This window comes from Anomaloglossus baeobatrachus, chromosome 5, assembly GCF_048569485.1.
Source record: "Anomaloglossus baeobatrachus isolate aAnoBae1 chromosome 5, aAnoBae1.hap1, whole genome shotgun sequence".
In the NCBI taxonomy this organism is placed as follows: Eukaryota; Metazoa; Chordata; class Amphibia; order Anura; family Aromobatidae; genus Anomaloglossus; species Anomaloglossus baeobatrachus.
In genome coordinates, this window is record NC_134357.1 from 347,568,486 (window position 1) to 347,581,612 (window position 13,127).

Genomic DNA, 13,127 nt, shown 5'->3' on the forward strand with positions numbered 1-13,127 from the left:
CATCGGTAAAACTCGTGTTTTTGCCGCGTTTCGGTGCGTTTTTGATCTCTGCTTTTTCGTTGCTGCGTTTTTCCAATGCATTGCATGGGTGAAAAACGCAGTAAAACGCAGAAAAGAAATGACATGACCATTTTTCAGCTCATAAACGCAGCTAAAAAAAAAAAAAAAGTTGTGTGCGGGCAGCAAAAATGAAAAGCCATAGGCTTTGCTGGGGAACCAAAGTCATGCAGTTTTGAGCCCAAAAGTGCACCAGAAAAACGTGCAAAACCGCCGCGAAAAACGCAGCGTGCGCACATAGCCTTACACTCTCTCTAATCAGAAAAAGCTCACTGAAGGGTTCTCAGTTAACTCCTTCTACAGCTAGTAATAGATATGATTTTTATTTTTTTTGCCAAAAATACATGCAACATAAAAAAAAATAGATACAACATGAGTACGAATCTTTTAATGTACTTGTTTTAGGCCCAGTTTTGTCTCATAGAACATTTGAGACTGAGACATGTGGAAAGAAATCTCTATCCGTCTTCCATGTTCCCCCTTCATTTCCTCGCTGTCCTGTAATAAAACCAAAGCCTTTGTGCTTGAGTGCCTAGATTTGAGTAATTCTGCACTGAATCCGGAGAATGTATGGGCGTGCAATAAGTAACCCCGGCAGGTCAAAGTGCTGGAGTGCCAATTGTCAGAGGGAGGGTGGGCTCTGATTGGAGGTGGTCAGGCTTTCAGGGAGTAAAGCCAGGAATTGCATAGGCTTGAGTATTAAGAGGAATGTATTTGAAGATTAATGTCACGTGTTCGGACTCACTAAGGTTTGGTGAATGCAAAATTATTAACTTTTCAAGAAGTGAATAAGCTGCTTACCAGTCAGAATCCAACTTCATTTTGAAACTCCTGAACAATTGGTCCACTGTCTAATACGCCATTACTCTTCTTAACCCTTTATAATCCAGTTTATTACACTGTACTGAAATTGCCCTTACTAAAGTCTCTAATGAGGTACTAAAAGGAAAACCTAATGGTGACTGCTCCCTGCTGATTCTCCTGGATCTCTGCTGCATGTGACACTGGATCACCAGCTCCTTCTCACTATGCTCCGCTCTATCAGGCTTACAGACATTGTGCTCTCTTTTTTCTCCTTCTACAGTGACAAGCAGAAGGGTAACAATGTTTTGTACTTTTGACTTTCAGGCTCTATATCTCACCATCCACTACAGCTTTGAGCGTGAGACAGCCTTCATTTTATAGACAATCATCTTGGCTATCTCATTCAGAAATTTGAATTGCAACTATTTAGCATATAAGTTATGCAGATTCTTGTCATGTTACTGTTTTGCTCCTGTTTGTGGAAAAATTGTTTTCTTCCTATATACTAAAAAATTACAATCTGTTCTCACATTCCCTAATAGCTCAGTTTATTAGGTTGAGTCCCAAGTAAGGCTATGTGCCCACGCTGCGGATTTACCGCGGATTTTGCCGCGGATTTCCAGAAAATCTGCAGCAGCGGCACTTCCAAGCCATTTCAATGGCATTTTGGAAATGCCGTGTCCATGCTGCGGATTTTTCCGCTGCGGATTTGCCGCGGATTTTGATCCGGAAAAATCTGCAGCATGTCAATTGTTTGGTGCAGATTTGGTGCGGATTTTTGGTTTTGAATGGGGAAAAAAAAAAAATCCGCATCAAAATCCGCGGCAAATCCGCGGGTGCGGATTTGCCGCGAAAGTCGTGGATTTTCAGGCAGAAAAATCCGCAGGTACATTCTACCGTGGACACATAGCCTAAACGTTCACTCTTTAGAATTGAGGAACACACCCATGAAGATTACCCAAGAAAACAGAAACAGCATCATCCAGCTCATCAATAGCGTTCTCTCTGCCAAGAAAATTGCCAAACTGCATCATGTGAGGCCATGAGAGTTGGAAGAATATGAAATGACCTTCGTCCATCCGAAATCCAAGAGGTGGACGTTCAGACAAAATAATGGAGTCAACATGTAGGCTCATCACAAATTCTATCAGTTCTGGTGCAACAAACATGGCAGTGGATTAATTACAAGAAAAAAGAGGAAAACGGACCTCATTATTAGATCATTGGGTCACTCCCATATACCGCATCAACCATCACAAAGAAAAAGATTGGGAGTTTATGACCCCTGTATATTTGCAACAGTATAATTAAAAGCTCATGCTCAAGTTGTTTAATAATTTAGTAAATTTTATTAATCACAAAAAAAATTTTTCACAAAAATTTTTTTTTAAAACACAATTCATTATATCAAATATACTGTATGCACAATCAATAACCGTAGTTCAATACATAACCAAAGATTGGATGACAGATAGAAAGTGTGGACACATAAAAAAGCCCAAAAATTGGGAGGGAGCCGGGGACAGGGCATGCACAGGCCCAAACCAAATAATGGGGTAAGAAGGATATATATTATATCAGACTATTATCTGGTGCACCAAATCCAATATATAAGCAATGAAGCAAAAAATGCAGCTGATATACTTAACAGACACTGGGTGGCGCTCAAGTACACAATACACGCCAGTCAGTCTGTGTATGCAGTGACAGATCTTTAACCGCACAGTGCACCAGACTTACCCATGAGTATATGAAGCAATGCTCGGTCACCGGGTCCCTTCCCTCGCCCGACGTACGTTTCGAGGTAGATCTTCTTCGGGGGCCCCCGAAGAAGATCTACCTCGAAACGTACGTCGGGCGAGGGAAGGGACCCGGTGACCGAGCATTGCTTCATATACTCATGGGTAAGTCTGGTGCACTGTGCGGTTAAAGATCTGTCACTGCATACACAGACTGACTGGCGTGTATTGTGTACTTGAGCGCCACCCAGTGTCTGTTAAGTATATCAGCTGCATTTTTTGCTTCATTGCTTATATATTGGATTTAGTGCACCAGATAATAGTCTGATATAATATATATCCTTCTTACCCCATTATTTGGTTTGGGCCTGTGCATGCCCTGTCCCCGGCTCCCTCCCAATTTTTGGGCTTTTTTATGTGTCCACACTTTCTATCTGTCATCCAATCTTTGGTTATGTATTGAACTACGGTTATTGATTGTGCATACAGTATATTTGATATAATGAATTGTGTTTTAAAAAAATTTTTGTGAAAAAAATTTTTGTGATTAATAAAATTTACTAAATTATTAAACAACTTGAGCATGAGCTTTTAATTATACTGTTGCAAATATACAGGGGTCATAAACTCCCAAACATGGCAGTGGAGGTGGCTCATGTGCTTCTGGAATGGTGGCCCGAAAAAAATGTGAAGAAGCCTCAACTTCGATATCATTGGACGCGTCTGTTAGAGGTTGGTAAAAAAAAAAAAAAAAAAAAAAAAAAAAAGTACAAAAAGCGGGCAGTAGAAGATTGGAAATGGGTGATTTTGAGTGATGAGATGAAAGTCTATTAATAGACTAGTCTGATGGGTACAAATTGGTCTGGAAGAAACAAGGCAAAAGGAGCTAAGTGATTGAGAAATTGAAGAAACTTGTCAAGTTCGGTGGAAGAAGCCTGATGATATGGGGTTGTTTCACAGCCAAGGGTGTTTAATGTTTAATTATTGACCAGTATCGATGGTGCTCTCAATGCTGAGTTATATATGAGCATCCTACAAGACAAGTTAGTTCCTACACTCGAGTACTAGGAGTATAAAAAAGGACGATATAGTGTTCAAGCAGGACAACGACCCGAAACATATGTCAAGATTGACGAAAAGATGGTTCAATGATAATGAAGTAGAGGTGCTATACTGGCCTCCACAGTCTGCAGTCCCAATCAATCACTTGTGGGTAGAGTTGATGAAAAAGCTGTATACATACCCAAGCGAGTCCACCACTATGCATCAACATTGGAAACGTTTGGACACGTATAAAAGAGAACTGAGATCAGAATTCAGTCAAACACAGGAAGTACTAGGAACCAAGTTTAGGCACCATAGGGAGCAAAAGTATTAAATTCTTGCAAAATCTGGCAGCGCCTCCCTATGTCCAGGTGGAGAGAGCAGAAGAGTGCAGCATGATTAGGAGTGCTGCAAACAGGGGTTTCAGCATGTAGGCCTTAGGGCCGTTTCACACATCCGGCATTTCGCTGGATTCAGCACACTCCACTACAGTGTAATACTGTACAATGGCATCGCGGCAAACTCCGGTCACATGACAGCATGTGACCAAAGCTTTCCACGATGCCATTGTACAGTATTACACTGTATTGGAGTGTGCCGGATCTGGCAGTCCAGCAAAATGTCGGATGTGTGATACGGCCCTTAGGCTATGTGCGCACGTAGCGTTCTGTCCCTGCAGAAATTTCTGCAGCGATTTGAACAGGACACGTGCGCTTCAAATCGCTGCAGAAAGAGTCCGTAATGAAAAAAAAAGCCGATTCCATGCGCTCTGCCTGCAGCCACTCCCATAGACAGAGAGGGTGGGATGCATGCAGGGCGCACGGAATAAGTGACATGTCACTTCTTGGAACGCGCGCTTTGGGCAGCAGCCAAAGCGCTGCGCTCTAAGACGCCACGTGCGCACGTCTCCTGCATAATCTTCATAGATTATGCAGGGGACGCAGGACACATGCAGTTACGCTGCGGTGCAGATCGCAGCGTAACTGCATGCAAATACGCAACGTGCGCACATAGCCTTAGGCTGAAGTAGAGCAGTGAGATGAGTGGCATGGTGCTGTGAATGTATGTGGGTTACAGGTGTGACACTTATTATGTCTGTATTCAGTAAAAGTAGCAATACAAAATGTTCTACCATTCAAAACATGCTTCCCATATGGTGAAAAAATATGTAACAGTGCCTGGGTTTCTGAGCACAGTTCTGGCAGCCTCCATTGTATCCCCAAAACATTTTATAGATGTGAATTATCTACTGAATTAACTGAAATTCATATATCCCTTAAAGCAAAACAAATTTGTACCACTTTGAAAATAATGGAAAGCTTTAAAGGAGTTTTTCCCCTATTAATGTGACCCCCTTTCATTTGTCCTAACTATTCCTAACTAACCCTTTCCTAATATACTTCTGCTATTTACCCTGCTCCTGTAAGCTGATCTATCTGCGACTGCTATATTCCTACATTGATGTTCTGGCTTTGATCCTTTCTGTCTGGAGACTGGAATTGGACCAAGTGAGCAGGGCACGTCACTGGTGGGGGCAGGGCTTTCTCTCTGCGAGAGGCAGTAGCCTGGGCACGCATGCTCAGATCATACCTCAGTCTCCTTTAAGCCACCTATTGATTCCCTTTTCATTGTATTCATAAAGTATGTAGCTAAAAAAGGTGTGGCACAAACACTGTATGATACTCCCACAATGAATTCCACCACAGTACCCTCCACACACAATATGACGACCCTACAGTCCCACCTTCAATTGCCCCTGCAAAATATAGTAACCCAAACACAGTACAATCCCCAACTGTGACCCTTACACAGCCCTCCATGCAGTGTAATGGGCCTACATTCAGTATAATGGCCCCCCACACATCTTCTCACTGTATAACGGGCCTCCACTAGCCCTCCAAACAATATAATAGCCCATAACCCAGCCAACCGCACAGCATTATAGACCCCACAGAAACCTTCACACTGTATAATTGCATGCAACCCATTTCTGGTCTTTAGTACTGGTTATATTTCTAAAGGATTCTGCTTGGACTTCCAGCCAAACTGCCAAGTGTTTCTGCCTACCAGGTAGAGACTAGCTAAATTTAATCCCTTTGCTGTCACATCTATCTCTACTACTCCTTTCTCCTGCCAGTAGTTAGAATAGTTTTCTACTCCCTTTGTTGTAGTAAGTACTTCTCCTTTACCACTTTGTATTTGTATTTTAGGTTTTATCACATTGGGTTTTCTTCTATATCTGCACGCCTTTTCTATTCTGGGTTTCAGCTCTCTGCATCTCCCACTGGTTCCTTAGGAAGTATGAGGAACACCTGATGGCCTTTTAGGCATCCATGTCCGAGTGGTTACCTCCTAGATTTGCGATATAAATGTAGTATAATGCATCCCCATAGTCCTCCATTTGGCATAATGGGCCCCACATCGCCTTCCATATATTATAATGCACCCCCCATATATTATAATTCACTTGCTATAGTCCTCCATATTTAAAAGTGCCTTGCGAAAGTATTCGACCCCCTTGATTTTTTTTCAACCTTTTCCCACATTTCAGGCTTCAAACAAAGATAAAAATGTATTGTTATTTTGAAGAATCAACAAGTGGGACACAATTGTGAAGTTGAACAAAATGTATTGCTTATTTTAATTTTTTAGAAAAAAATAATAAACTGAAAAGTGGGATGTGCAATATTATTTGTCCCCTTTAAGTTAATACTTTGTAGCGCCACCTTTTGCTGCAATTACAGCTGCAAGTCACTTGGGGTATGTCCAGCGTCGAGAGCTCCGTAGTTCAGCGCAGGTACCTGAATCCAGGCCTGGCATTACTGGAGATTCCTCCGGTAGCCAGTCCGACCCTGGGTATGTGTCTATCAGTTTTGCACATCCAGAGACTGAAATTCTTGCCCATTCTTCCTTTGCAAACAGCTCGAGCTCAGTGAGGTTGGATGGAGAGCGTTTGTGAACAGCAGTTTTCAGCTCTTTCCACAGATTCTCGATTGGATTCAGGTCTGGACTTTGACTTGGCCATTCTAACACCTGGATACATTTTTGTGAACCATTCCATTGTAGATTTTGCTTTCTGTTTGGGATCATTGTCTTGTTGTAAGACAAATCTCCGTCCCAGTCTCAGGTCTTTTGCAGACTCCAACAGGTTTTCTTCAAGAATGGTCCTGTACTTGGCTCCATCCATCAATTTTAACCATCTTCCTTGTCCCTGCAGAAGAAAAGCCAAACCATGATGCTGCCACCACCATGTTTGACAGTGGGGATGGTGTGTTGCTTTTACGCCAAACATATCGTTTGGCATTGTGCCCAAATAGTTTGATTTTGGTTTCATCTGACCAGAGCATCTTCTTCCACATGTTTGGTGTGTCTCCCAGGTGGCTTATGGCACACTTTAAGCGACACTTTTTATGGATATCTTTGAGAAATGGCTTTCTTCTTGCCATTCTTCCATAAAGGCCAAATTTGTGCAGTATACGACTGATTGTTGTCCTTTGGACAGACTCTCCCACCTCAGCTGTAGATCTCTGCAGTTCATCCAGAGTGATCATGGGCCTCTTGGCTGCATCTCTGATCAGTCTTCTCCTTGCTTGAGATGAAAGTTTGGATGGACGGCCGGGTCTTGGTAGATTTGCAGTGGTATGATACTCCTTCCATTTCAATATGATCGCTTGCACAGTGCTCCTTGGGATGTTTAAAGTTTTGGAGATCTTTTTGTAACCAAATCTAGCTTTAAACTTCTCCACAACAGTATCACGGACCTGCCTGTTGTGTTCCTTGGTCTTCATGATGCTCTCTGTGCTTTAAACAGAACACTGAGACTATCACAGAGCAGGTGCATTTATATGGAGACTTGATTACACATAGGTGGCTTATATTATCATCAGTCATTTAGGACAACATTGGATCATTCAGAGATCCTCAATGAACTTCTGGAGTGAGTTTGCTGCACTGAAAGTAAAGGGGACGAATAATATTGCACGCCGCAATTTTCAGTTATTTATTTTTTAAAAATTTTCAAAATAAGCAATAAATTTTGTTCAACTTCACAATTGTGTCCCACTTGTTGTTGATTCTTCACCAGAACATTACAATTTTTATATTTATGTCTGAAGCCTGAAATGTGGGAAAAGGTTGAAAAGAAAAAAAAAAAAAATCAAGGGGGCCGAATAATTTCGCAAGGCACTGTATTAAGGCACTCCTATAGTGCAATGCACCCCCCATAGTTTTCCATATTATTATAATGCACCCCCTATAGTCTTTTATATATTATAATGCCCCCCTCAGAGTCCTCCATATATTACAATGCACCCCCATAGTCATACATATAGTATTATTGACATTGGCCACCAGTGTACTCACTGGTTTAAATAAATAAATACTCGCCTCTCCCTTCCTCTACTGCTTCGGTCTCTCCAGTGCCGTGTGTTCTGCGGCTCTGCACATCTTGGTGTAGTGAGCCCGCAATAATAACGTCATCGCGCACGCTGTGCTGAGACGCCAAGGAAGAATGATGAAGGAGAGCAAGGAGTGCTCCCTCTTACATCAATGCTTTCTACTGTATGGAATCTGCAATGCCGATTCAGCTGAAAGTGTGATGCCGGACAAAAAGATCAACAAACTTCTTCTTGGCAATCCTGATCCTGTGTTGTTATGGGAAATGAGTCGGTTTATGTCATACACATACTCAGTAGTGATTATGGCGCAGCTCCCATGAGTACAAATGTATTCCAGGTCATATTAGTATATGAATATTAAGGAAGTTGTTTGGTTTCATTAACAAAAAAAAAAAAAAAAATCAGGGAACAAGGCTGCTTATGTTGTCAAATAACCAACCAAGAAGCTTATCTACAGAAGCCTCTGCCTCTCCTGCAGTGAAGAGGTTTACAACATGATGACCGCTGCAGCCAATCACTGGGTGAAGCAGAGCAACCCCATTTACTATACAGTATGCCTCGCGCAATGGCTAATACATGAGGTGTTTACTAATATGCCCAAAGGATTCACAGAGATTTCTGGGATTTGTAATAAGTAGACACTTAGGCACAGTGGAGGATGGCTGGGGCTGAAGATTAAAGTAAAATATAGAATTGTGGAGGTGAAAACCATTAACATGGCTTTTTTTTTTGTCAACATACATGGATATAGGGGGTTGTTGAAAATAAATGACACCAGAATATCCCTTTAAGGCAGCACGGTGGCTCAGTGGTTAGCAATGCTTCAAACTTCACAAAGGACAAAATCTGCAGGAGTTTGTGTGGGTTTCATCCGGGGTCCCCGGTTTCCTCCCACACTCCAAAGACATACCAAACAGAGGGACATACTAAAAAGAATGATGAAAAGGAATAAATAAAAAGAATGAAGATAATAAGTTATTAGGTGTATATTATGTAGATGTATAAAAGGTTTCTTGGGCAAGTTAGGAATGAACATGAAATATCTATAGATAATAATAGAATTAACGCATATCCCATATAACCAGGTGTATATTATGTTACCTGAGCATTATAGGTGTGGAATGATCATGAAATATATGTAGATAATATGGGATATGCGTTCATTTTCCTATTATCTACAGATATTTCATGATCATTCCACACCTATAATGCTGAGGTAACATAATATACACCTGGTTATATGCCATATGCGTTCATTTTCCTATTATCTACAGATATTTCATGATCATTCCACACCTATAATGCTCAGGTAACATAATATACACCTGGTTATATGCCATATGCCTTCTATTTCCTATTATCTAAATATATTTCCGGATCATTGCACACCTATAATGCTCAGGTAACGTAATATACACCTGGTTATATGGCATATGCCTTCATTTTCCTGTAATCTACAGATATTTCATGATCATTCCACACCTATATTGCTCAGGGAACATAATATACCCCTGGTTATATGGCATATGCGTTCATTTTCCTATTATCTACAGATATTTCATGATCATTCCACACCTATAATGCTGAGGTAACATAATATACACCTGGTTATATGCCATATGCGTTCATTTTCCTATTATCTACAGATATTTCATGATCATTCCCAGGGCTGTGGAGTCGGTAAGCCAAACCTTCGACTCCGACTCCGACTCCTCAAACTCTCTTGCACCGACTCCGACTCCGGCTCCGACTCCGACTCCGGCTCCGACTCCGACTCCGGCTCCGACTCCTACATATATTGCTTAGTTAGGTGAAAAATTTATTGTAGTACATGAATATGTGTATGTGAACATCAGACATTTAATAATTTTTATGATACGATAATCAAGATATTTGGATAGAACATAAAATATATTTATTGGAATACAACTTTAGAACACAAAAAACTGTAATAAATTGTAAATATGTAATACACTATGTAATATACAGTAGATTACATATATATCTTGTGTGTGTATATACACTGTGTATATATATATATATATATATATATATATATATATATATTACATATTTACAATTTATTAGTTTTTTGTGTTCTAAAGTTGTATTCCAATAAATATTTTATGTTCTATCCAAATATCTTGATTATTGTATCATAAAAACAATTAAATGTCTGATGTTCACATTGTACTACAATAAATTTTTCACTTAAATATAAGCATTATACTAAATGTTATTATTTAGTAAAATATTCAGCACATTCTGCATTGCACTCCTGTCCCCAATTTATTATATATTTTAGGAGTCGGAGTCGGTGCATTTTATACCGACTCCGACTCCGACTCCACCAAAATGAGCTCCGACTCCGACTCCGACTCCACGACTCCGACTCCGACTCCACAGCCCTGATCATTCCACACCTATAATGCTCAGGTAACATAATATACACCTGGTTATATGCCATATGCCTTCTATTTCCTATTATCTAAATATATTTCCGGATCATTGCACACCTATAATGCTCAGGTAACGTAATATACACCTGGTTATATGGCATATGCCTTCATTTTCCTGTAATCTACAGATATTTCATGATCATTCCACACCTATATTGCTCAGGGAACATAATATACCCCTGGTTATATGGCATATGCGTTCATTTTCCTATTATCTACAGATATTTCATGATGATTCCACACCTATAATGCTCAGGTAACATAATATACACCTGGTTATATGCCATATGCGTTCATTCTATTATTATCTACAGATATTTCATGTTCATTCCACACCTATAATGCTCAGGTAACATAATATACACCTGGTTATATGGCATATGCGTTCATTTTCCTATTATCTACAGATATTTCATGATCATTCCACACCTATAATGCTCAGGGAACATAATATACACCTGGTTATATGGCATATGCGTTCATTTTCCTATTATCTACAGATATTTCATGATGATTCCACACCTATAATGCTCAGGTAACATAATATACACCTGGTTATATGCCATATGCGTTCATTCTATTATTATCTACAGATATTTCATGTTCATTCCACACCTATAATGCTCAGGTAACATAATATACACCTGGTTATATGGCATATGCGTTCATTTTCCTATTATCTACAGATATTTCATGATCATTCCACACCTATAATGCTCAGGGAACATAATATACCCCTGGTTATATGGCATATGTGTTAATTCTATTATCTACATATATTTCATGATCATTCCACACCTATAATGCTCAGGTAATGTAATATACACCTGTTTATATGCCATATGCGTTCATTTTCCTATTATCTAAATATATTTCCTGATCATTGCACGCCTATAATGCTCATATATAATGTTCATTCCATGTCTAACTTGCCCAAGAAACCTTTTATACATCTACATAATATTCACCTAATAAGTTGTTATCCTCATTCTTTTTATTTATTCCTTTTCATCATTCTTTTTAGTATGTCCCCCATACAGACCAGGGACCTTACTGTAGATAGTGAGCCCCAATGGGGACAGTGATGATGTCTGTGGAATTAATGGCACTATATGAGCAATGCATAAGGTATGGGCTCAACAGCTGCTGTAAAATAAGGGGTTATGTTGCCAACTGCACTTTGTGGGGGATATAATCCCACATTTCACATCAACCACAAGTCCCCATTGAAGATCATAGTGACACACACATACAGAACACTGTCAGCACCACTTATAAACATTCAGAAAGCACAGGGCAGCACTGACACTGCAGAGCCTGTGCATTACTCACACAGGAGCCAGCTCTTCTATGCTGGACAATGGAATCTGATCACTCACCTGATTCTTCCACTTCTCTCTCAATGAATGTCACACTCTTTACCCCAGTTCAACTACAAGCAGGGAGGAGCTCTCCAAGGCACTGCTTCCTAATTGGTTAAGGCACCGAGGCTTGGAACGCAAAGAGTTTCCTAACGTAAAGCAGTTGATTGGCTGATGCAGAAAGCTTCACTTCATCATGACGGTGCAGTAAACCAGCGCTGGGCTGTGAGGGGCGTGGCCTCTGAGGTAGTGTGGTGTGTGGCGTCTGAGGGGAGAGGAAAGGAGAGGAGAGGCTGCCGCTCATGGGCTGCATGCCTCTGCTTTGTGCTTGTGTTTTATATATATATATATATATATATATATATATATATATATATATATATATATATATATATATATATAAAAAAAACACGTTTTTTGCTAGCGCTCTTTACAGAACAGTTTCCGAGTGGCAGAGTTTCCCATCCCCACCTTTAACAGGAGTGAGCTGCAACAAAAGAGCAGATTAATGTCATTTTGCAACTGATTGAAGCCAGCAAACTATTGTGGAAGCCATGATAAACCCCGCACCTTCCCTTTATGTAGGGCTTGGGTCACACACTGCTTTTTTGCTTTAGCAAAACCTGCTCTCTTGATAGTAAAAAGCTAGTTCCAAAAAGCAGGTTTTGCTGCATTTTTTTTAGCTCCCTTTTTGGTGTCTTCTGTCTACAGTTCATGTTTAAATGAGGTTAGATTCATTCACCACAAAAGCAGCAAAAAATGCAGCTGCGGTTTTATTTTGCACGGTCCTTGGTGTAGGTGTGTATGTGTGTGTTGAATGTGAAACCCTTTTAGCACACGGACAGCATGAGCTGGTGTACTTAGGGCCGTTTCACACATCCGGCATTTCGATGGATTTCCGGACCCGGCGCACTCCAGTACAGTGTAATGGCGTCGCGGCACCTTTGGTCACATGACAGCATGTGACCGGAGGTTGCCGCGATGCCATTACACTGTACTGGAGTGTGCTGGATCTGGAGATCCGTCGAAAAGCCGGATGTGTGAAACGGGCCTAAGGCTATGTGCGCACTTACCGGATTTTTCGCGGATTTGCTGCATGTTTCGCTGCAGAAAATGTTCATAACATCTCTGCAGTGAATCACCAGCAAATCCTATGGAGAAAAAAAATCCTGTGCGCACTGGGCGGAATTTGACAGCTGCATGTTTTGCTGCGGGATTCCCGCAGCAAAAACAAGTGCATGTCAATTCTTTTCCGCACATCGCTGC

The 13,127-nt window shown here is 40.7% G+C and overlaps 1 protein-coding gene across 1 annotated transcript in view; it reads right to left on the reverse strand.

Moving 5' to 3' along the window:
• Positions 1 to 11,967, reverse strand: part of GSS (glutathione synthetase) — an 89,539-nt gene extending 77,572 nt beyond the window's left edge. Inside the window, exon 1 of the mRNA XM_075347567.1 lies at positions 11,880 to 11,967. The gene's annotated coding sequence lies outside the window, so the exon portion shown is untranslated. The remainder of the gene's footprint in view (positions 1 to 11,879) is intronic.
• Between the last annotated feature and the right edge of the window lie 1,160 nt (positions 11,968 to 13,127).